At 42.0% G+C, this 26,294-nt stretch overlaps 1 protein-coding gene and 1 long non-coding RNA gene across 2 annotated transcripts in view; one reads left to right on the top strand and one right to left on the bottom strand.

Annotated features, from left to right (window-relative positions):
- Window positions 1–14,360, top strand: part of LOC110534228 — a 46,131-nt gene extending 31,771 nt beyond the window's left edge. Inside the window, exons 3-4 of the long non-coding RNA XR_002475099.2 lie at window positions 14,081–14,147; window positions 14,271–14,360. This is a non-coding gene — a long non-coding RNA (uncharacterized LOC110534228). The remainder of the gene's footprint in view (window positions 1–14,080; window positions 14,148–14,270) is intronic.
- LOC110534227 (forkhead box protein O1-A) overlaps window positions 1–26,294 on the bottom strand; it is a 90,741-nt gene that overhangs the window by 11,513 nt on the left and 52,934 nt on the right. The gene's annotated exons all lie outside the window — the stretch shown is intronic.

Raw genomic sequence — 26,294 nt, 5'->3', positions numbered from 1 at the left:
CATTCAGGCTTTCTGTGTCTTTAAACGTTTTAGGATATACTGTAAATTGCTTAAAGGAGTTGCTCAAATAATGTATGACCTCTGATTCCCCAATGATGGTGCACATTTGTTTTCCTCAACAGTGTTCTTCCATTACAGAATCCATATCTACCTGACCTAATCTCCCCCCTAAGACAGTTGACGGTGTGATGTGTCAGTGTGTGTTTGAGGGGGCACTTTAACCAGAAACACCACAGTCCCAGCTGCTCAATAGGAGCTACAAGGAGGAGACATTACCTATTGGGCTTGAAGGGGAAAACTCATCTGTGAGTTTTGTCATACGAGGAGGAGGAGGAGGTGCAGAGTGAAATCAAAATAAACAGACCAGACAGATAGACGAACAGTACCATGCTCTGCGCTGTATGTACACACACACACACACACACACACACACACACACACACACACACACACACACACCCTCCCTAATGATATTTTGACTAGCCAGTTTTTTCCACTCACTCCCAGACAAGACCGCTGTTGGCAGGGACCCCTCTCTGGTGGGGGAGGGAAGGAGAGAGGGGGAGAGAGGGGCATGTGGGCAGAAGGATCAGGATGTGGTGGTATCATTCAAACATTTCTGTAAATATTTGGCGGTCGACCGATTATGATTTTTCAATGCCGATACCGATTATTAAAGGACCAAAAAAAAGCTGATACCGATTTTTTTAACAATTTTACTTGTAATAATGACAATTACTACAATACTGAATGAACACTTATTTTCACTTAATATAATACATCAATAAAATTGATTTAGCCTCAAATAAATAATGAAACATGTTCAATTTGGTTTAAATAATGCAAAAACAAAGTGTTTGAGGAGAAAGTAAAAGTGCAATATGTGCCATGTAAGAAAGCTAAAGTTTAAGTTCCTTGCTTAGAACATGAGAACATATGAAAGCTGGTGGTTCCTTTTAACATGAGTCTTCAATATTCCCAGGTAAGAAGTTTTAGGTTGTAATTATTATAGGAATTATAGGACTATTTCTCTCTATACGATTTGTATTTCATATACCCTTGACTATTGAATGTTCTTATAGGCACTTCAGTATTGCCAGTGTAACAGTATAGCTTCCATCCCTCTCCTCGCCGCTACCTGGGCTCGAACCAGGAACAGCCACCCTCGAAGCAGCGTTACCCATGCAGAGCAAGGGGAACAACTACTCCAAGTCTTAGAGCGAGTGACGTTTGAAACGCTATTAGCGCGCAACCTGCTAACTAGCTAGCCATTTCACATCGGTTACACCAGCCTAATCTCGGGAGTTGATAGGCTTGAAGTTATAAACAGCGCAATGCTTGAAGCATTGCGAAGAGCTGCTGGCAACGAAAGTGCTGTTTGAATGAATGCTTACGAGCCAGCTGGTGCCTACCACTGCTCAGTCAGACAGCTCTTTCAAATCATAGCCTTTTTTTTTTTTTCTTTTTTTTTTTACCCCTTTTTCTCCCCAATTTCGTGGTATCCAATTGTTGTAGTAGCTACTATCTTGTCTCATTGCTACAACTCCCGTACGGGCTCGGGAGAGACGAAGGTTGAATGTCATGCGTCCTCCGATACCCAACCCAACCAGCCGTACTGCTTCTTAACACAGCGTGCATCCAACCCGGAAGCCAGCCGCACCAATGTGTCGGAGGCTACACTGTGCACCTGGTAACCTTGGCTACAGGAGTCGCTGGTGCGCGATGAGACAAGGAGATCCCTACCGACCAATCCCTCCCTATCCCGGACGACGCTAAGCCAATTGTGCGTCACCCCACGGCCGGTTACAAACCCAGGGACTCTGATGGCACAGCTGGCGCTGCAGTACAGCGCCCTTAACCACTGCGCCACCCGGGAGGCCTCAAATCATAGACTTAATTAAAACATAATAACACACAGAAATACGAGCCTTAGTTTCCGGATTCAACCATATTAATGACCTATCTTGAAAACAAGACGTTTATTCTTTCAGTGAAATACGGAACCGTTCCGTATTTTATCTAACGGATCTATCCATCAGTCTAAATATTCCTGTTACATTGCACAACCTTCAATGTTATGTCATAATTACGTAAAATTCTGGCAAATTAGTTTGCAATGAGTCAGGCTGCCCAAACTGTTGCATATACCCTGACTCTGCGTGTAATGAACACAAGAGAAGCGACACAATTTCACCTGGTTAATATTGCCTGCTAACCTGGATTTCCATTAGCTAAATATGCAGGTTTAAAAATATATACTTCTGTGTATTGATTTTAAGAAAGGCATTGATGTTTATGGTTAGGTACACGTTGGAGCAACGAAATATATGCAAATTCTACCAAACTGTTTCGGCTGGGAAGCACGTGGACGCATTTAGGATATCCAACAGCTGGAATTTTTATTCATCTGTAATTTAGGGTTAGGAATGTTGTGCGGAGACTACCTAAGGCATTTAAACAGGAACAAACATTTCAGTAACAGCTACAAAAAACTGATTGGATTAGTTTAGATTTTTTTTGTGTATTATAAGATTAATCTATCAATCAATGCACAAACATAGATATTGAAACAAACAATTTTTTAAAATCTATCTGCAATAGAGCATGCTGGGAAATATGATAATGATGGGCTGAAGTAATGTGTATGAGTTTCACCTGTATTAGGCTAAAACTAGGCCCTCAAAATAAGTCGTAATGAAATACGGATAGTATTGTGTTAAATAACATTTTTGCTTAGGATCTTACTTGGTGAATTCCATAGGACCATGAATGCCACAACCAAAAGGCAAGGCACTCTGGGAAATATTTGAATTAGTCTTTACACTAAGCAGTGTGTTAAATTAACACTGTTCTGGTGTCTATGTGGGTCCAAAGACTCAACACTTTCAGTGTTAATTTAACAATCGGTGTTAATTCAGTTGTTGTTTTTTTACCCAGGATAATTTGCTGTGTATATATTGAGTCTTCCTGTGTTAAAGAGCACTGATTTGTCTTTCTCAGTATAGTTTATATTCTATAACTACTACATCACATTCAGAGGTGGTAGAAGGTAATATAAGAAGCAGCTCTTTCTGTCTATGAAGGGATGGCTAGTTGAGGTGACTTGAGGACAAATGGATAGTATGGAGATTCAGGGTCTAACAAGTCAAATACCATGCCTTAAACCTTCCCTTACACCCAAACACAAAAAAAGCACAGATTATAATTTCCGAGACGTATGTATTTGTCACTTAGCTTTACTGTACTTTATGAATGCCCAGCACCATTACTCCTAGTATTCAGGATCTACTACAGCATTTCCCAAACTTGGTCCTCGGGACCCCTGTGGGGGGGGCCATGTTTTGTTTTTTCCCCTAACACTACACAGCTGATTCAAATAATCAACTAATCATTAATATTTGATCATTTGAATCAGCTGTGTAGTGTTAGGGGAAAAAACTAAACGTGCCCCCCCCACAGGGGTCCCGAGGACCAAGTTTGGGAAACAGCTGATTCAAATGATCAAAGATTGATGATTAGTTGATTATTTGAATCAGCTGTGTAGTGCTAGGGCAAAAACCAAAACATGCACCCCTTGGGGTCCCGATGGCCGAGTTTGGGAAGCCCTGGTCTACCATGTCAAATACCAAGCCTTGAACCTTAAAACATATGTCCCTCTAGCTCTGGGGTTACAGGACAGGGCTCTGCGCAGTGGGCCTTTAATACACTCAAGTATGGTTTGGGACCTGAGATGTTTTGATACCATAATCAGTAAAGGATCCCTGTAGCCCTCCACCCTGACTATAACCTTGTTTACAATCTACAAAGATGTGCAGGTCTTTGAGGTGTGCACTCTGAGCCAGAGATTAAGGTGCTAGTTGCTAGCGTTGCAGTGTGATTTAAAAAGAAACAAAATAGAGAGGAGTGTTTTCTTCAACATTTCAGTCCCAACACACACTGCACACAAACAACCAATGGTTGTAATCCTCTTCACAATAGCTCTTAATAACACGTTTCCTGTAGGGCTCCACCCTGTTTCACCTGTACAATCCTTTACCGCCCATCTATCAACTCCCCCTCACACACACGGGCACGCTCACACACACACACTCACATAAACACACACACCTACAAACACACACACCCTAACCACATACACCATCAAACAGAGAGAAAATATAAGCGAGAGATAAAGTACAAAGGTAGGGAAAAAATGTTTTTAAAAGGTATTCTTTCGTTTTTAAAGGAGGGCCGGGCTGTGTTACAAGAGACACCCAGAGAAATAGTTTCAAGAGATCAGTAAATTGAAATAGTTCCCCACCCAAACCATTCCTCTTTCAAGAAAATTTACTGCGGCTCTTTAATTATTTGTTATTCTTATCTCTTACTTTTTCTTTTTTTCTCGTTGGTATTTTCTTAAAACTGCATTGTTGGTTAATTAAGGTCTTGTAAGAAAGCATTTCACTGTAAGGTCTACAAATGTTGTATGTATGTACTGTATAATCTCACCACCCAGAACCAAATTTTGCGGTGCATGTTTTCCAGTCACAAGAGACCCAACTTGGCTAGACCAGTGGGTTCTGTGAGGCAAGATCTGATTAGCCTGGATCTACTCGAAGGGGGTTTGAGTAACACTTTCTCTTCATGACTCACTTCTACTCTGTGTGTGTGTGTGTGTGTGTGTGTGTGTGTGGGTCAAATCAAAGTTCATTGGTCGCGTACACAGATTTGCAGATGTTATTGCTATAATGCTTATATGTCTAGCTCCAACAGTGCAGTAATATGGCAGGGTAGCCTAGTGGTTAGAGCGTTGGACTAGTAACCGGAAGGTTGCAAGTTCAAACCCCCGAACTGACAAGGTCCAAACCAGTTTAACTGTCTGATGGCCTGGCAGTGATACAGGATTCTCTAAATGGTGCATCTGTTGACGTTTGTGAGGGTCTTAAGGGCAAAGCCACATTTCTTCAGCCTCCTGAGGTTGCTGTCTGTGTGAAGGGAACTTTTGCTGTCTGTGTGAAGGGAACATTTCACGTTGTCAGCACGCCGAAGAGTTTCTGACCATCTCCACTGCGACCCCATCGATGTGGATAGGGCTGTGATCTGTCTGCTGTCTCCTGTAGTCCACAATCAACTATTAACTTTGTTAATGTTGAGGGAGAGGTTATTTTCCCGGCACCACTCCGCCAGGGTTTTCACCTCCTAGGCTGTCTCGTCATTGTCGGTAATCAGGCCTACGACTGTTGTGTCATCAGCAAACTTGATGATTGAGTTGGAGACGTGCATGGCCAAGCAGTCATGGGTGAACAGGGAGTACAGGAGGGGGCTGAGCACGCACACCTGTGGGGCCCCCGTATTGAGGATCAGCGTGGCGGAGGTGTTGTTGCCTACCTTCACCACTTGGGGGTCGGCCCGTAAGGACGTCCAGGACCCAGTTGCACAGGGAGGAGTTCATTGGCAGCTCAATGTTGTTTTCCTCGAAGCAGGCAAAGAAGATGTTTAGCTCGTCCAGGAGTGAGGCGTCGGTGTCCAGGAGTGAGGCGTCGGTGTCCAGGAGTGAGGCGTCGGTGTCCGCAACGTGGCTGGTTTTTCCTTTGTAATCTGTGATTTTCCCTGCCACATATGTGTCTGAGCTATTGAATGACTCCACTTTGTCCCTGTAATGTCGTGTGTGTACTTGTTCTTATATCCTTGTAAGGTACTTGAAATCCCCAAATGTCCCCACAAGGATAGAAAACAAGGAAATTCTCCCTATTGAGTACAAAGGCTATTTTAAGCTCAGGGGTTAGGTTTTGTGTGTGTGTGTGTGTGTGTGTGTGTGTGTGTGTGTGTGTGCGTGTGCGTGTGCGTGTGAATGGGTTGAGTTGAAGAAAGTAAGTATTGGAATAAGAGCTTAATTAAAGAGGATCATCAATACAGCGGTTGTAGAGAATGGGAACCATGGTAACCAAGCCATGAAGACTGAAGAGTCTCACCTGTTGAAACATATGTGTCTTATGGGGGGAGGCGTTTACCAGGAGGCTTAAATGAACACACACACACATTTGTTTTACTTTCCTTGTGGGGACCAAACAATTGATTCCCATTCAAAATCTTTAAAAAAAACAACCTAACCTTAACCCCAACTGTAACCTTAATTGTAACCCTAAACCTAACCCCTAAGCCTAAAATAGTATTTTTTTCTTGTGGGGACCGGTAAAATGTCCCCACTTGTTTGAATATTCCTTATTCAAAAACCAAATACACACTATGTGACCACCTTACTTTTTGTTTTGTTTTAGTTAACAGCAGAAAAAAATGCTGGCTTAAAATCAACGCTATTTGCCTTATTTAGTAAACCAGCACTGGCTAAATATTAGACAGAACACATGCTGGGTTATTTTGACCCAGCAGCTGGGTCTTTTTTTATGTAATCAATAGGTTATTTTTCCCCACCCGTGAGAGTAAATGTCATTCTTGTTCATCATGTTAATTTGGTACACTGCCAATGTCATTAAATTTTTTTTTTTACATGACATATTCTAAAATAATATTAATAACATTAATATTTACATATTGTATAAAAGTGGTAACTATCCCAACTTTGGGATTTTCATAGGCTTTAAGAAACTCCTACAGTTGTGTAAGCCTCATTAAAGCTACAAAAACGGCCAGTTTTCAACCTTAACATGTGATAACCATACAACAGAACAGATGAACCGGAATGACTTTACTCTCACGGACGTCCAAAAATAACTATCTCAAAGCCACGCCCCTACTAAGCCACGCCTCCAATATACTGCTCTGTCCTGCTGGGTCATATCTCAATAACCCAGCGTCAATAACCCAGCATCAACAACCGAACCTTGTTCTTTTTAAAGAAAATAACCCAACTCAGTGACCTAACGCTTACAATCCAGCAGTTCAGTCATCAAACAACAGTTTTTTTTTCGGGTAAGGGGCAACAACAGCACATACTAGGAAGAAAGACTGGAGGGGGAAGAATAAAAGAAAGCTATAATTCACTACCTGTTATCATTTATGTAATGGAGAAAAATAGAAGGTCTTTAGGAAATGAACACGATTCTCCTAGCTACCCACAGAAGAGAGGAGGCTACCACGGGGCAGCAGATAGCCTAGTGGTTAGAGCGTTGGGCCAGTAACCGAAACAGTTGCTGGATCAAATCCCCGAGCTGACAAGGTCAAAATCTGTTGTTCTACCCCTGAACAAGGCAGTTCCCCGGTAGGCCGTCATTGTAAACTGACGTGCCTAGTTAAATAAAGGTTAAAAAATACAGACAACATAGAGAGACATATGGGTATGAAGACAGAGGACAGAAGCTAAGGAACATAACAGCGAAATGAAAAGAAAGTCCCTGATGAATTAGCTCTATTTTGGCAACCCACTGGACACAAATGTCTGTCTAGTTTTGACTAACGTGTAATCAATAAACATTTATTGGATTTAGTTTAAAAGTTGGGTGAAAAAAATACAAAACATTCCCAAAATTCCTTTTACGTTGATTACTTTTTTGTTGTTGAAATGACATGGAAACAACGTTGATTCAAGCAGTTTGTGCCCAGTGGGAAAGACATGGGCAGATTGACACAACCCCTCGCTTTGTAGCCTGGATCCAGTTCTGTTTTTGCTTGTCTTGTCTTGTCGACTCCTATAGGAACCAGGCTACTCTTTCTGTCCCTCTGTAGTCAGTCTGTCCCTCTCCTACCTAAACACACAGCCTGTACCATTATAGAAGACAACAAGGTCAAATTACAAGGACTGACAGACCGATTAGACACACAGTCTGTCTGCCTCTGACGCACGCACGCACGCGCGCACACACACACACATACATACATACATACACACACACACAGACTGTCTAGCCAAAATCTTCCCAGCACGCTATAGTATCAACTTACTGTTGTGATGCAGCAGGACACAGGGAACAGAGAGAAAGACCAAAACAAGACAGGCGACAGAAAACAAAACACCCACCCACCAACCACCCAGGGAATTTCCCAAAACAACCATGTGGACTGAGGCTGAGCTAGGCTGAGACACCCCTCTGTACATCAACCCAGATGTACCAGACCACAGGATTCTGCATGGATACAAACACACACACACACCCATGCACGCATGCACAGATACTGACTCTTGGAATGAACAACAATAGAATGATTATCCAAATGAGGCACAAGAATATCCATTTTGGTTTACGATTAACAATAGTGAAATTCTTCCATGTTTACTCACTCACAACATGATTCATAATACAACAATGAGCTGGGTGTCTCCTGAATTGCTCACATTCAGTTCAATCTATACTACACAACCTTTCTTCTCAATTCTCTCCCTTCTTATTGCAACTTTCCATGGATATATGGAACTACGACTCAAATCCCAGTGCCAGGCACAGATTTTTTTGTTTTTTTGTTTTAAACCTTAAACAAAACCTTAAAGGGTAAGTTCACCAAAATTAACATTTGGGTAGTTATAATGTATTTATTGAGGTCCTAAAAATGTATTGTCTCATTTTATAATTTCATGTCTGTTGAATGATGAGCAAAACCGGAAATTCCTACCGTGTTTTGGTTTTTCTTTATGGACAGTCATTTTCAGCGACCTACAGTACCTTCGGAAAGTATTCAGAACCCTTGACATTTTCCACATTTTGTTACGTTACAGCCTTATTCAAATATTGATTATACCCCATAATCACAAAGCAAAAACAGGTATTTTGAATTTTTGATCATTTATTACAAATAAAAAAACTGAAATATCACATTTACATAAGTATTCAGACCCTTTACTCAAGACTTTGATAAAGCACTAATGGCAGTGATTACAGCATTGAGATGCCACAAGCTTGCACACCTGTATTTGGGGAGTTTCTCCCATTCTTCTCTGCAGATCCTCTCAAGCTCTCAGGTTGGATGGGGAGCGTTGCTGCACAGCTATTTTCAGGTCTCTCCAGAGATGTTTGATCGGGTTCAAGTCCAGGCTCTGGCTGGGGCACTCAAGGACATTCAGAGTCCCGAAGCCACTCCTGTGTTGTCTTGGCTGTGTGCTTAGGGTCGTTGTCCTGTTGGAAGGTGAACCTTCGCCCCGGTCTGAGGTCCTGAGCGCTCTGGGGCAGGTTTTCATCAAGGATCTCTCTGTACTTTTCTCCGTTCATCTTTGCCTCGATCCTGACTAGTCTCCCAGTCCCTGCCGATGAAAAACATCCCCACAGAATGATGCTGCCACCACCATGCTTCACCATAGGGATGGTGCCAGGTGTGATGTGACGCCAAAGACTTCAATCGTGCTTTCATCAGACCAGAGAATCTTGTTTCTCATGGTCTGAGAGTCTTTAGGTGCCTTTTGGCAACATCCAAGCGGGCTGTCATGTGCCTTTTACTGAGGAGTGGCTTCTGTATGGCCACTCTACCATAAAGGCCTGATTGGTGGATTGTTGCAGAGATGGTTGTCCTTATAGAAGGTTCTCCCATCTCCACAGAGGAACTCTGGAGTTCTGTCAGAGTGACCATCAGGTTCTTAGTCACCATCTTGACCAAGGCCCTTCTGCCCCGATTGCTCAGTTTGGCCGAGCGGCCAGCTCTAGGAAGAGCCTTGGTGGTTCCAAACATCTTGCATTAAAGAATGATTGAGGCCACTGTGTTCTTGAGGACCTTCAATGCTGCATACATTTTTTGGTACCCTTCCGCAGATCTGTGCCTCAACCCAATCCTGTCTTGGAGCTCTACGGACAATTCCTTCAACCTCATGGCTTGGATTTTGCTCTGACATGCAATGTGAACTGTGGGACCTTGTTTTTTATTTATCCTTTATTTAACTAGGCAAGTCAGCTAAGAACAAATTCATATTTACAATGACGGCCTACCCAGGCCAAACCCTAACCCGGACAAAGCTGGGCCAATTGTGCACCTCCCTATGGGACTTCCAATTACAGCTGGTTGTGATACAGCCTGGAATCGAATCAGGGTCTGTAGTGACGCCTCTAGCACTTAGATGCAGTTCCTTAGACCACTGCGCTACTCGGGAGTCCCCTTATATAGGCAGGTGTGTGCCTTTCCAAATCATTCCAATCAATTGGATTTACCACAGGTGGACTCCAGTCAAGTTGTAGAAACATCTCAAGGATGATCAATGGGAACAGGATGAACCTGAGCTCAATTTCAAGTCTCATAGCAAAGGGGCTGAATACTTATGTAAATTAGTATTTCAGTTTATTTATTTTTTTACAAAAATGTCTAAAAACCTTTTTTTGCTTTGTCATTATGGGGTATTGTGTGTAGTTTGATGAGGGGGGAAATGATTTAATCAATTTTAGAATAAGGCTGTAACGTAACAAAATGTGGAACATGTCAAGGGGTCTGAATACTTTTCCGAATTTACTGTATATCCATAGTTTTTTGTCAAAATTGCTCAGACTCTGTAGATTTGGTTGGGGATCATTGATGGACAATGATATTTAAATGTTGTCTCAGATTTTGTAAGCAGATTTAAGGCAAGACTGAGACTAGACCCCTCAGGAACACTCAACACCTCTTGGAAAGCCATTCTGGTGTGTCTTTTGCTTAAACATTTGTGTAATTATTTAAAAAAACTATCCCAGGATTTTCAGAAGACTGATGTGGGCTTTCCTCTAACTTTTCATCTAGGGTTTACTCCTCTTATATTTATTTTGATCCTAACAAACTTCTCAGTTCCTGCTGGTGGAAGCATACCCATAACATGATGCTGTCACCCCCAAAAAATAATTACAAAAAATCCAATTCAATCCTGTTTAGATTACATTTTATGGCAGGGAAATACAAAAAAGGTAAAAGGGGTTGTAGACTTTCTATAAGTACTGTATATCCCAAAAACAGTGCCCAAGAGGTAAACTCCTCTGTAAGAGAGGGCTGTTTCAGGCCCCTACGAAGGCTGTCACCCTCACCATTATAAATAAACATAATTGTCCCAATGATCTGCCAGGATAGCGTTGAGGGTGGTTGCCCAATGAGCAAAGAGCATGACACCCTTGCATGAGCTCTCGTTCAATCCAAGTACGTGCAACGTGCGTACTGTACAACGACAGGGACATCTTTCTGGGGAAGGCGACAGTCGAAAAGAAATAGGCTCCAAGGTGCGACAACGAGAAGTCGGCCAAGGATGGGGTTAGGTACATTAACCTGAAAAACCTTGGGGCAGATTGTGAGCATGAACAGTGGTTGGTAGAGCGCAGTCAAGACACAATCACTTTAGGGATGCCAAGGGTAGTAGTAAAGAAAAACACTGATGAATATTACATCTCCACTCTTCTCAGCGGCTAGTAGCTGCTGTGAAAGGATCACAATAGACACATTGCACAATAGACACATTGCAGGATGAGTTAAAGGCTTAGAGACTGGGCGTAAGCGATGTGCCTCCCCTAGAACTGACATATTTGTTTGGGATAAACTGTATTACTGTCGGGGCCTTGGCAGGCCCAAGAAAGAGGCTAGAGGACCTGACAACATTTTCAGGAGCATAGCACCCTGGAAAACAGAGGAACGATCTGTTTAGTCATACCACTTTTTCAAGAAAACGCATCAACTGTAAAACAGAGAGCATGACTCATGGGGCTGGCACTAATATTCCCTCAAAAAAAATTGGGCATAGCAAATTTCATGTCTGCAGAGTGCTAATTTGAACATTGTGAAACTTCCGGCGCGTGTTTACTGTGAACACTGAGACTACTGTGGCTATTTGATTATAATGTAGGCCTACCAGATTGGCCTAACATCAAAAACAATCTAGAAAAATGCATCCCATGACATTTTAACATGGAAATAACTGTTCTATCTTCAGCCTACAGTAGCAGCAAATGTGTGGTGTTCAATGTAGGCCTACATTCCATGAGACTTTTGAAAAAAAAAAACATGCAGGGCTTGACATTAACCTGTTCATCCACTTGGCCAAGGTGATTGAAAATGTTGTGTTGTTTGATGCAAAAAAAAAAACCATTATGTATAATTATTTTTTATTCCCATACCATTATCACTGAGAATCAGAAAAATTATGCTACCCTCTGCCTATTGGCTACTTAGCTTATTCAAGAGTTGTTGCAAAATACAACACTGCCCCTTTAAGCTCTTACCGGACATGCTTTTCAAAAATACTAGAAATGCACACATTCTGTGCACTTGTAGGAAGCAACCACTCCCCCATTGTTGACTAGAAATTAGCTATAACTGGGCTAATAACTCACTAACTGGCAAAGAATATGATCAAAACAAGCGCATCTACTCACGATAACTCATGCTGTCCAGTTCAAAGTGAATGGCACAGATCCATATATGGCAATGGATATTTGCATTTAGGCCTACTGCAGCTCTGATTGGTTATGGTGCCCCGGTCTGTGTAGAGTAGTGCATGGTCAATCTGACGTCTGCATTGGATGTACAGCATTTACGGTGGCTTTAGCAGAAGTCAGGGCATTCAAACTTCTTGTGCTTCGCCGAGTAGGGGGCCTCTGGAGGCCTGGCCTCTGGAGGCTTCGCAATTATGTCACACCATTCATACGGCGCCTCCGACCACATTTTCGGATCAAGCATAAATTGGCTTTGAGTCGTGCATGTCAATGCAATAGAATCCTACTCCAATGCGCTCTGCCTGCAAGAAAATCTCTTTGCATAGTTCATTTTGTTTCAGTATGTTACATTGAAAGTGCCTACAGTGGTTGCTCCACTAAAAGTTTTGTGATTATGCTGCGGGACTTAAGAGGTAATTTGTGGTTTAGTATGGTACCCTGCATCACTACTTCATTGCTCCAGACCACTTCATTGCTCCAGACCATTAGAGCACTAATTATGCTTTGGGTCCTACTGTGTCTCTAACTGACAATGAATGGGTGCCATAAACCTAGATAGAAACTGATAATTATGCACGACTTCAGTATTACTTACTAAAACTGTTGTTACACTAAGGTTTTTATTATTTTATTTTGTTAGGATTATTTTTGTTCTTACTGTAGTACTGTAGCCCACTCCTGACCGGTCATAGAGCCACTAGCAATGGTCTAAGATACTGCATAGCAGTCAAGCTGTGTTGCTACAGATGCTGCTTCAATACCCGTAGACTGGGACACCCATGAGATGACTGTAGGTTTTTGGTATCGCTCCCTCTAAAAACAGAAATAAATCATTCTAAATAACAAACTGGTTTTATTTACAAATTAGTAACAATGTCTCACCCCTTGTTCAAGAATGGCCTTTTTGTCACTAATTTTACGTTATTTGGAGAGAAAAAAATCAGCTCCAAAATATTTTTAAACAAAGAGATGATTATTATTATTATTAATTTAGAATAAAAGCCCCTTGGATATTCTTACAGATATATTATTAACCCTGTTATTAGCAGGACAATCTATATTGGTCATGGCTCCCGAGTGACGCACAATGGGATTGCCTTGCAGTTCTCCAGCTGAATCCACTGAAACAGAGGTGGGCGCGTGAGGTTCAAGGAACGAGGGCACAGGATGGGCCGCAGAGCCACGCACAGAAGACGGACCTAGCCCATGTGGAACAGATCAACACTTTAAGGGGCATTGCACTAATAATGGAGCTGACTAGGGGAAACGTTCCCTCTGTTCTTAGTGCCAGTCTGCACGTTCAAACTAAAACAATGTAATTAATAATGGCGTGAAAAATGCCCCGTAGATATGAATTCGGAGGGCAGATATTATTAAATATTAAACCATTAGATCTCTCGCTAAAGGCGTCACTAAAAAGTTATACTTAAATCACAACTGGATTTAACGAAAAATGACATGAAAAGCACACATTTGTAAATCCCAAACTCTAAAGTAATTGAAAAGGGTGAGCAAATTATTTGTGACATTATGGTTACAATAAAGAATGTAAACAAGATGTGTTTTTATTTAAAGTAGTGATGGACAGCTGGTGGCATTCTGAAAACAGGTTTTCAAACACTTGTAGCAGATTAGCAGGACAAAAGACTCTTTACAGCCCGGCTACTATAGGTGTGAACATCCCCCTACCTGCAAAAAAAGACATTGCGACCAAAGAGAACATACCAAATGGAGATTGTTTTCATCAAGCCAGCTTCTTTCTATGGTTCTACCCATTCCAGGAGTAGGACTGTAACCACGAGAGGACTTGAAAATGAGTCGGAGCTGAGAGAATCACCAAAACTAAAGGTTTGTATATTTATATATACATAACCTATCAATGTGTAGTAGGCATACTGTGTAATAAAATCGATAATTAAATAAAATAAATGTAAATGATTGAGTACTAAAAACGTGAATGTTGTTTTGCAGAGCATACAAACATGCCGACAACCCTCCGTGGAGATCAGTGGACAAAGGGCTGGACAATGGGCCGCACCGAAAAAACACATTGTTACCAAGAAAGTGTTTCGTTTTGCTACAGTGCCTTGCGAAAGTATTCGGCCCCCTTGAACTTTGCGACCTTTTGCCACATTTCAGGCGTCAAACATAGAGATATAAAACTGTATTTTGTTGTGAAGAATCAACAACAAGTGGGACACAATCATGAAGTGGAACGACATTTATTGGATATTTCAAACTTTTTTAACAAATCAAAAACTGAAAAATTGGGCGTGCAAAGTTATTCAGCCCCTTTACTTTCAGTGCAGCAAACTCTCTCCAGAAGTTCAGTGAGGATCTCTGAATGATCCAATGTTGACCTAAATGACTAATGATGATAAATACAATCCACCTGTGTGTAATCAAGTCTCCGTATAAATGCACCTGCACTGTGATAGTCTCAGAGGTCCGTTAAAAGCGCAGAGAGCATCATGAAGAACAAGGAACACACCAGGCAGGTCCGAGATACTGTTGTGAAGAAGTTTAAAGCCGGATTTGGATACAAAAAGATTTCCCAAGCTTTAAACATCCCAAGGAGCACTGTGCAAGCGATAATATTGAAATGGAAGGAGTATCAGACCACTGCAAATCTACCACGACCTGGCCGTCCCTCTAAACTTTCAGCTCATACAAGGAGAAGACTGATCAGAGATGCAGCCAAGAGGCCCATGATCACTCTGGATGAACTGCAGAGATCTACAGCTGAGGTGGGAGACTCTGTCCATAGGACAACAATCAGTCGTATATTGCACAAATCTGGCCTTTATGGAAGAGTGGCAAGAAGAAAGCCATTTCTTAAAGATATCCATAAAAAAGTGTTGTTTAAAGTTTGCCACAAGCCACCTGGGAGACACACCAAACATGTGGAAGAAGGTACTCTGGTCAGATGAAACTAAAAATGTAACTTTTTGGCAACAATGCAAAACGTTATGTTTGGCGTAAAAGCAACACAGCTGAACACACCATCCCCACTGTCAAACATGGTGGTGGCAGCATCATGGTTTGGGCCTGCTTTTCTTCAGCAGGGACAGGGAAGATGGTTAAAATTGATGGGAAGATGGATGGAGCCAAATACAGGACCATTCTGGAAGAAAACCTGATGGAGTCTGCAAAAGACCTGAGACTGGGACAGAGATTTGTCTTCCAACAAGACAATGATCCAAAACATAAAGCAAAATCTACAATGGAATGGTTCAAAAATAAACATATCCAGGTGTTAGAATGGCCAAGTCAAAGTCTAGACCTGAATCCAATCGAGAATCTGTGGAAAGAACTGAAAACTGCTGTTCACAAATGCTCTCCATCCAACCTCACTGAGCTCGAGCTGTTTTGCAAGGAGGAATGGGAAAAAATGTCAGTCTCTCGATGTGCAAAACTGATAGAGACATACCCCAAGCGACTTACAGCTGTAATCGCAGCAAAAGGTGGCGCTACAAAGTATTAACTTAAGGGGGCTGAATAATTTTGCACGCCCAATTTTTCAGTTTTTGATTTGTTAAAAAAGTTTGAAATATCCAATAAATGTCGTTCCACTTCATGATTGTGTCCCACTTGTTGTTGATTCTTCACAAAAAAATACAGTTTTATATCTTTATGTTTGAAGCCTGAAATGTGGCAAAAGGTCGCAAAGTTCAAGGGGGCCGAATACTTTCGCAAGGCACTGTAGATTCTTAAAATGTGTACGCAGCATTTGTGTGTTGAAGTCACTTTTAATTCTTAATTTATTTACCGTTTCTATCATAGGCCACTGTAATCGATGGGGGCTCAGGGCGGTACCATTCATCTGATGAAGGTGCACATGGATCAGATTCAAACTTTGAAGACCAAGATCGAATCATTGAAGGCAGACCAGCAGAAAAATAAACATTATCGCGGGGCAGAGATACGGGCGACAGCTGATGCATTGGTCCAGGCGGCATTGGCAGAAAGACAGGCGGAGAATGCCGCGTTGAAGAGAGTAAGGAACGAGATGGAGTCACAATCCATGCAAGGCACACCTCTGAGCTCTGGAACTCCACCTCCGACAGGCAGAGTCAATATACCTGGTGGGTTCATCAGGTCGTCGGTTCACCCTGACATTTCCATTCCTCTTCTGACAACAGAACTTGACCAACTGCTCATCAGGCACAGCAAGGGCCGTCCGGACCGTTCTGCTGTTCTGCTGTAGCCTAATAAACAAATGCAGGTGGCTTATACCTTCAAAATGCTTTAAATGCATTATTATCCAAATGTAAAAGCATATATTGTACAGTACTCTATTTCTTCATCAGCATCTTTATGCTTTCGTTAATAAAATAATGATAAAAATAATTTTTCAAAATGCCGATGTTTATTTAGTTATGGCTGCATAACAAATTACTATGGGAATAAATTACAAAAATATTGGAACAAAGCTGTCTAATGCTTACTGGAAAATACTCTTTCAAACACACACGGTCACGTTGTACAGGGCCATTATGGCTATTAGCAGGGTATATTTTGGCCTTTATGGGCGACACACAATTGGCCAAACGTTTCTCCCCCTCTAAAAACAGAAATAAATGTTTTTAGAGGGAAGTTTTAATGTTTTATTTTGTTTTTAGTATTCAGATTACAACCGCTCACTTTCATTTTCATTATGGGCTATTAGCAGGACAATATACCTTTTACCAAAACCTCTCTGTATTTTGATACTTTGTGGATGGGGCTCCCGAATGGATTGGGGCTCCCGCAGTGCAAAATACAGTGGGGCAAAAAAGTATTTAGTCAGCCACCAATTGTGCAAATTCTCCCACTTAAAAAGATGAGAGAGGCCTGTAATTTTCATCATAGGTACACTTCAACTATGACAGACAAAATGAGGGGAAAATATCCAGAAAATCACATTGTAGGATTTTTAATGAATTTATTTGCAAATTATGGTGGAAAATAAGTATTTGGTCAATAACAAAAGTTTATCTCAATACTTTGTTATATATATCCTTTGTTGGCAATGACAGAGGTCAAACGTTTTCTGTAAGTCTTCACAAGGTTTTCACACACTGTTGCTGGTATTTTGGCCCATTCCTCCATGCAGATCTCCTCTAGAGCAGTGATGTTTTGGGGCTGTTGCTGGGCAACACAGACTTTCAACTCTCTCCAAAAATTTTCTATGGGGTTGAGATCTGGAGACTGGCTAGGCCACTCCAGGACCTTGAAATGCTTCTTACGAAGCCACTCCTTCGTTGCCCGGGCTGAAAGACCCAGCCACGTTTCATCTTCAATGTCCTTGCTGATGAAAGGAGGTTTTCACTCAAAATCTCACGATACATGGCCCCATTCATTCTTTCCTTTACACGGATCAGTCGTCCTGGTCCCTTTGAAGAAAAACAGCCCCAAAGCATGATGTTTCCACCCACATGCTTCACAGTAGGTATGGTGTCCTTTGGATGCAACTCAGCATTCTTTGTCCTCCAAACACAACGAGTTGAGTTTTTACCAAAAAGTTATATTTTGGTTTCATCTGACCATATGACATTCTCCCAATCTTCTTCTGGATCATCCAAATGCTCTCTAGCAAACTTCAGACGGGCCTGGACATGTACTGGCTTAAGCAGGGGGACACATCTGGCACTGCAGGATTTGAGTCCTTGGCGGCGTAGTGTGTTACTGATGGTAGGCTTTGTTACTTTGGTCCCAGCTCTCTGCAGGTCATTTTTGCTCACCATTCTTGTGATCATTTTGACCCCACGGGGTGAGATCTTGCGTGGAGCCCCAGATCGAGGGAGATTATCAGTGGTCTTGTATGTCTTCCATTTCCTAATAATTGCTCCCACAGTTGATTTCTTCAAACCAAGCTGCTTACCTATTGCAGATTCAGTCTTCCCAGCCTGGTGCAGGTCTACAATTTTGTTTCTGGTGTCCTTTGACAGCTCTTTGGTCTTGGCCATAGTGGAGTTTGGAGTGTGACTGTTTGAGGTTGTGGACAGGTGTCTTTTATACTGATAACTTGTTCAAATAGGTGCCATTAATACAGGTAACGAGTGGAGGACAGAGGAGCCTCTTAAAGAAGAAGTTACAGGTCTGTGAGAGCCAGAAATCTTGGTTGTTTGTAGGTGACCAAATACTTATTTTCCACCATAATTTGCAAATAAATGCATAAAAAAAACATTTTGTCTGTCATAGTTGAAGTGTACCTATGATGAAAATTACAGGCCTCTCTCATCTTTTTAAGTGGGAGAACTTGCACAATTGGTGGCTGACTAAATACTTTTTGCCGGGAGACCCATGAGGCGGCTTTTGGTTTTAATTTAGAATCCTCCAATCCCCTATATGTAACTATTGGTGGAGAGTCACTTCATATTTTTCTATATATTGTAGGCCACTAGTGCTGAGTTATGTGCTCTTAAAAGTGGTGTAGGTCTTATTTATCTAAATAGCATATTGAAGATAGAAGCAATAGGATTTTAAGCAATAGCCTACAACTATTTTAGCACCATTTCGTGCTGCTCTGAGACAAGCATGGGGACTAGTCTTGATAAATCAAATTTATTTTTATTTTCACTGAATCTCAGTTTGGGTATTGGTTAAACTACAATTATACAATTAGGGTGTAGAAATGTTATGCTCTTAGTGTAACCTTTATTTAACTAGGCAAATCAGTTAAGAACAAATTCTTATTTACAAGGACAGCCTACTAACTCCCCATTGGGGAATTGAACCCCAGTCTCCCGCATGCCTGCACGACACAGGGATTCTTTAGCTAAATAGCCCAGTACTGTAGCCTACTCCCGACGGTCACGTTTTACAGCAACATATTTTCTGTTCCATCCTAACGGAAACAAAGAGGGTTTTGTTTTTCTTGGAATATAAACACCATAATATTAATCAAATTAATTAACCAACAATTTTTAAATCAGTCCCATATACTATGTTCTAACAAAAAAATTGTTTTAATTCTCTAGTACAGCCACTATTGAAGGCTATCAAATGCTTCTCAAAGATGTCCTCTGGTGGTCAAACTAGCACTAACTAGCATTAAATGGTACCAGTGGTTGACACTTAAATAACGTGCCATAGAATTCTGCGGCACCATGCAAGCTGTGCCGCAATACGCTGCAACTTTTAAAGGACGAACCACTGTAATATTGCATTAATTTGAGCACAATTGAAACGTTGACATTGTTAACTAAAGGGGAAAACTATGGAAAGTTGAGGGATGTTCAATCTCGTGCGTCTCTGCATGGGCTGATATTTAATCTGCGTGGCAGTCCGAAGGGGAGCTGCGAGCCCGTGAGCAGCATAGAGCGAACGCTGGCTGGCACTATTTTCCAAGAGTCACGGGCCTGTCTTTCTTTTTCTTTCTTTTTTTCCCTTCTCTCACCGGCTATGCCCAAAGGGCTATAGCATCCGGGTGAGGGTAGAGAATTGCTTAGTATGCCAGGGTACAAAATCTGCATGATGATAGCAGCCAGGACTGGTCGTGAGCAGGGTGTAACTGCCAACTGGAAAGTCACTGGTCATCAAGGGGCTTGAAGATGAGGGGGAAGTCCTCTTCCCGTGCTCCGTGTAGACGGAAAAGGGATGCTGGGCAGCATAGAAGGAAAAGCATATGGCATCACCCTATTTCATGGGTGTGTCAGCTCTCCCACGACAAATGGCATGGTCACCGTTTTGAGGGTGGGGTCTTCCAGGGCCCTCACAGGGTCATAGCTTCTACCAGGCTGCAGCAAATCAGTCCAGATACATGCGGGAAGCGGTCTCTCTCGGGGTTTCGGCACTACGTAAGACGTCAGGCAATGTAGCCAAAGGGAGAAGGAAATGACTGCAGCGTAGTATTCCTGATCCTGGGCAGTAGGACAGCTAGCTGACTGGTATGCCTTGGACCTGCTCAATGGAGGGTTGTCAAAAGCAAAGATATATCCTCAGCCGCTCACTCCCGTAAGATGGGGAGGCAGAGCGGGTAGTGGTCTGGTTGCGTGAACCAACATTTTTGTGGACTCGGGAGTACCAGACAGCTGTCTGGGGCTTCCCTAAGACCCAGAAAGTGAAGTAATAAATTACTATACTGATTGATCGCTAGCTCAATGGAGAGTGTTCTCCATAACAGAGCCAAGTCATCTTTGCCATATAGAGGGGAAAAAAAGCTCCCTCAGAGCCCCGTAGAATGGGGAAGCGAATATGGCAGCGCCCTCCAGTGGGAAAACTGGAGCGATGCATCTCAGAGCTGGCTTGACGGTGATTGTCTGTGCAATGACAGTTATAGGCAAAAAGGCCATAGGCAAGGGGGAAATGGCCACAGTGGATGGTGAGAGACAGAATGTCGTCCTGCTCCGTGTGTCTGTGAGACCGGAGGGAGAGATGATATGCTGACTTCTGCCCCTGGCTGAAAACCTAAGAAGGCGTCAGGGGGAGAGCCTGAGGGTGGCACTCTGGGGGAACAAAAAATACTCCATTATCTCATGTGAGCATGGACATTAGGTGAGATGCTGCACAGAGAACAGGATTTTGATCTAACGGAGCTCTGCTTTCCCGCTGCTGCGAAACACGGAGAGGGAAAGGAGTGGCAAACATTAAACCCAAAAGAGGGAGAGTAGCGCAGGGAGCCATGGGCTTTGCACTATATCCTCTTCAGCCACCAGGGCTGTGCCCCCTTAGGGGAGTTAGAAGAGCAGAACCCTGATGCGGCTGCAGCGTAGGACTGCTTAACTACACTTTTGATCTGTAAGGCTGGGGCGAGATGCAGGGGCCGGCAGAAGTTGAAGGCTTCGTCTTCTTTCTTGAGCATGTTACACTTCTGCTGCATGGTGGCGACAGTGGGCCCGAACAAATTCTTGGGTGTCACTGGGGCATCCAGGAGGTCCACCTTTTCTTTGTCTATAAAGCTGGACAGGCTTAACCAAAGTGCCTTTTCTCCCACCACCTCAAGGCTCATGGTATGACCACAGCCTTGAATGGCATTACGGGAAGTGCAGAGCAGTGGTGTGAAGTACTTAAATAAAAATACTTTAAAGTACAACTTATGTTGTTTTTGGGGTATCTGTACTTTACTATTTATATTTTGGACAACTTTTACTTCACTACATTCCTAAGAAAATAAAGAAAATTTTACTCCATACATTTTCCATGACACACAAAAGTACTCGTTACATTTTGAAGATTCACGCACTTATCAAGAAAACATCCCTGGTCTACCCTATTACCTCTGATCATTTGTAAATTATGTCTTGAGTGTTGGAGTGCACCTGGCTATCCATAAATAAATAAATAACTGAAAATTGTGACTTCTGGTTTGCTTAATATAAGTCATTTTAAATTATACTTAAATATATTTTTGCAATTACATTTATATTTTGATTCTTAAGTATATCTAAAACCAAATACTTTTAGACTTTTACTCAAGTAGTAGTTTACTGGGTGACTTTCACTTTTACTTGAGTCATTTTCTACTAAGGTAGCATTACTTTTATTCGGGTATGACAATTGGATACATTTTCCACCAATGGTGCAGAGGGTTAGGTCTGTTATCATATTTGTACTTTGTATTTGTAATTATTATGGATGACTATTATTATGGATGACCACTGCCAAGGCATCAGCTACTCTTCCTGGGGTCCGGCAAAATTAAGTCAGTTATACAATTTTAAAAACATTACTATACATTTCATAACAGATTTCACAACACACTAAGTGTGTGCCCTCAGGCCCCTACTCCACTACCACATATCTCCAACATAAAATCCATATGCACGTGTGTGTATAGTGCTTATGTTATCGTGTGTGTGTATGCATATGTCTGTGTCTATGTTTGTGTTGCTTCCATAAGGTGTATTTTAATCTGATTTTTAAATATTTTAAAGATTCTACTGCTTGCATCAGTTACCTAATTTGGAATAGAGTTCCATGAAGTCATGACTCTATGTAGTACTGTGCGCCTCCCATAGTCTGTTCTGGACTTGGGAACTGTGAAGAGACCTCTGATGGCATGTTCTTGTAGGGTATGCATGGGTCTGAGCTGTGTGCTAGTCATTTAAACAGACAGCTCGGTGCTTTCAACATTTCAATACTTCTCACAAATCCAAGTATTGATGAAGTCAATCTCTTCTTGACTTTGGTATGTATATTATACATGTTAGCTCTCTGTGTACATCCAAGGGCCAGCCGTTCTGCCCTGTTCTGAGCCAATTGCAATTTCCCTCTTTGTGGAATGTGACCACACGACTGAACAGTAGTCCAGGTGCAACAAAACTAGAGCCTGTAGGACCTGCCTTGTAGATAGTGATGTTAAGAAGGTAGAGCAGCGCTTTATTATGGACAGATTTAGTTACTGTCGTATCAGTATGTTTTGACCATGACAGTTTACAATCCAGGGTCACCCCAAGCAGTTTAGTCACCTCAACTTGCTCAATTTCCACATGATTTATTACAAGATTTAGTTGAGGTTTAGGGGTTAGTGAATGATTTGTCCCAAATACAATGCTTTAATTTTTTTAAAAAATATATTTAGAACTAACTTATTTCTTGCTACGCATTCTGAAACTAACTGCGGCTCTTTGTTTAGTGTTGCAGTCATTTCAGTCTATCACAACACAGGGCGAGACCCAGATGCTGACACAGGAGGCAGATGGTTTGAGGCTCAAGGGGCAGGCAAGAGGCATGTCGAGGACAGGCAGAAGTTCTTTAACCAGGTCAGAGTCTAAAAGGTACAGGGCGGCAGGCAGGCTCGAGGTCAGGGCAGGCAGAATGGTGAGGCAGGCGGGCTCAGTGCCAGGGCAGGCAAAAAGTCAGAACTGGGAGGACTAGAAAAACAGAGACTAGGAAAAAGCAGCACGGAACAACATGCTGGTTGACTTGACAAGGCAAGATGAACTGGCACAGACAAACAGAGAACACAGGTACAGTATAAATACACGGGGGATAATGGGCTGTCATTAGTAAAGATTTTTTAAAGTAAAAGGCCTAGACAGCTGCCCTGGGTAATTCCTGATTCTACCTGGATTATGTTGGAGAGGCTTCCATTAAAGAACACCCTCTGTGTTCTGTCAGACATGCACCTCTTTATCAACAATATAGCAGGGGGTGTAAAGCCATAACACATAAGTCTTTCCAGCAGCAGATCAATGATGTCAAAATCCGCACAGCAGTGTAACAAATCAGCCCCCACAATCTTTTTATCATCAATTTCTCACAGCCAATCATCAGTCATTTGTGTAAGTGCTGTGCTTGTTGAATTTCCTTCCCTATAAGCGCGCTGAAAGTCTGTTGTCAATTTGTTTACTGTAAAATAGCATTGTATCTGGTCAAACACCATTTTTCCCAAAACTTTACTTTGGATTGGTGACAAGCTGATTGGTTGGGAATTTGAGCCAGTAAAGGGAGCTTTACTATTCTTAGGAAGCGGAATTACTTTTGCTTCCCACCAGGGCTGAGGGCACAAACGTTCTAGTAGGTTTAAATTGAAAACATGGCAAATAGGAGTGGCAATATCGTCTACTATTAAGATGTCAGACCCCAGTGGCTTGTCAATGTTGATAGACGACAATAATTTTTCACCTCTTCCACATTCACTTTATGGAATTCAAAATTACAACGCTTGTCTTTCATAATTTGGTCAGATATACTTGGATGTGTAGTGTCAGCGTTTGTTGTTGGCATGTCATGCCTAAGTTTGCTAAACTTGCCAATTATAAAATAATTTAAGTAGTTGGCAATATCAGTCGGTTTAGTGATGAATGAGACATCTGATTCAATGAATGGAGCTGAATTTGCCTTTTTTCCCAAAATGTCATTGAAGGTGCTCCAAAGCTTTTTACTATCATTCTTTATGTCATTTACTTTTGTTTCATAGTGTAGTTTCTTCTTCTTTTTATTCAGTTTAGTCAAATGATTTCTCAATTTGCAGTACGTTTGCCAATCGGTTGTGCAGCCAGACTTATTTGCCATTCCTTTTGCCTCATCTCCCTGAATCATAAAATATTTCAATTCGTCATCAATCCACAGGGATTTAACAGTTTTAACAGTCATTTTCTTGATGGGTGCTTGCTTATTAGTAACTGGGATGAGCAATTTCATAAATGTGTCAAGTGCAGTGTCTGTTTGCTCCTCATTACACAACACAGACCAACAAATATTGTTTACATCAGCAACATGGGAATTACTACAAAACTTATTGTATGATCCGATGGATCTGGATACTGTTTTCAAGCACATTTCTGCAGCATTCATAAAAATGTGATCAAAACATGTTGATGACTTCATTCCTGTGCTGTTTGTAACTACCCTGGTAGATTGACTGATAACCTGAACCTGAAGCTGTTTTTTGAGTGGGCAGCTTGATGAAAGCCAGTCAATATTTAAGTCACCCTGAAAATATACCTCTCTGTTGATATCACATTACATTATCAAGCATTTCACATGTTATCCAGATACTGACTGTTAGCACTTGGTGGTCTATAGCAGCAGATAGTCAAAATATGAAAGTAATCTGTTACTAGCAAGTTATTCATTTCATGAACCTTGTGTCTTAAGCGACATGTTAACATGGGCTATTTTGAGCACTTTTCTGCGATGATTTCTTGTTTTCAATGCTTTACTTGGAAGCTTAGCAGAAGTAGATATTCTCATGTTATTTATGTTAGTGCAGGGTGAGCTGCAAGCAGGGGAATTCCTACTAGGACCCACCGCATCAGTGCGAACAACATAAATTTGGTCAATAGGCACATAAATGCTACATACAATAGCTGTACGATCAGCAGAGGCATTCATGGCAGTTAGAGGGACATAAATTAGGTTACTTACATTGTGTCTACCAACGCTCCTGGTATAATGTACATTTGCTAAAGCATTATGACAACTCAGCAACACAATGGTAGGATTTTAATGAGCTGGACTTGGGCCATTGAGTCATTGCCTCAACGCAACCTTATAATGTTGTGTAAGGATCCAGGAACACAAATGATTTGTGATCATCCTCCTTATTTCCAAAAGGTATCGAAATTGTCAACAAAAGCTACACCCATTGTGCGGCAATAATCACGTAGCCAGTTGTGAAGAGAAAGAATCCTGCTAAAGCGTTCAATGCCACAATTCAGAGAGGGCACAGGGACAGATATGATGGGTCTTTTATTAGTGTCTAGCAGAGGGTCAATCAGCTCTTTAAATCCAGTTTAAAATGTTCAGAACTGCCCTTCATAATGTCATTAAAACCCACATGTCCTGAGGTAGTACATTCAGGAGCAGCTTAGTAATGTAATTTACTCGAGCTACGGGATAGGACATTGTTTTTGCACCAGGAACAGTCACATTTCTTACCATGGAGCTGCCCAAAATCATGGTTGGCGAGAAGGATGAGGAAATCTGCCCACTCACAGGCTTCACAGGATTCAGAGAACCCTTTAAGGACGGGCGAGAGGCAGGATAACATGAGCCCGCAGCTCCCGGAGTAGGCACACCGGCCGCAGATACAGGTACCCTCTGCGACGAAGGTGCAGGAAAATCAGGCTGCAGGGCGGTGAAACTATTCGTTGTTTGTATCCGCTCCGGGCCTCTCATTGGGAGTGTAGACAGCTTTGCTGGAGGCTGCTGTTTTCGGCTTCCACGGCTTGTGACATGTGACCATCATTGATTGCCATGCTCCTCTTGCTGTACTCCTTCAACTCTGCCATCAGATGGGGGAGGAGAGGCAGGAGATGGCTCCCCTGGCGAACAAACTCCGGGCAACACCAGTTAGACGGATAACAACAAACAACAAGGCAGAGATGCTTCCAACAAGCGTGAACGCCTTCCAGCCACCAGCGTAGAAAAGGTAAATATTCCACACTGTGTTTTCCCCAGTTTCTTACGTAGGCTGGCGACCTGCGTGATCAAGGAAGCCACCTCAAGCATATAATCCTCGGCAAGCAAATAATTGCCGAATTGGAACTCAGAGTGATCCAGTTTGTCCCGATATCAAAGCAGAGTAGATACAGCTCTTACAGCACTTGAGCTGTTCATTTACTT

The sequence above is a fragment of the Oncorhynchus mykiss genome, chromosome 10 (genome assembly GCF_013265735.2).
Source record: "Oncorhynchus mykiss isolate Arlee chromosome 10, USDA_OmykA_1.1, whole genome shotgun sequence".
In the NCBI taxonomy this organism is placed as follows: Eukaryota; Metazoa; Chordata; class Actinopteri; order Salmoniformes; family Salmonidae; genus Oncorhynchus; species Oncorhynchus mykiss.
The sequence above is the reverse complement of the archived record's forward strand: the minus strand, read 5'-3'. Positions and strand labels throughout refer to the sequence as shown.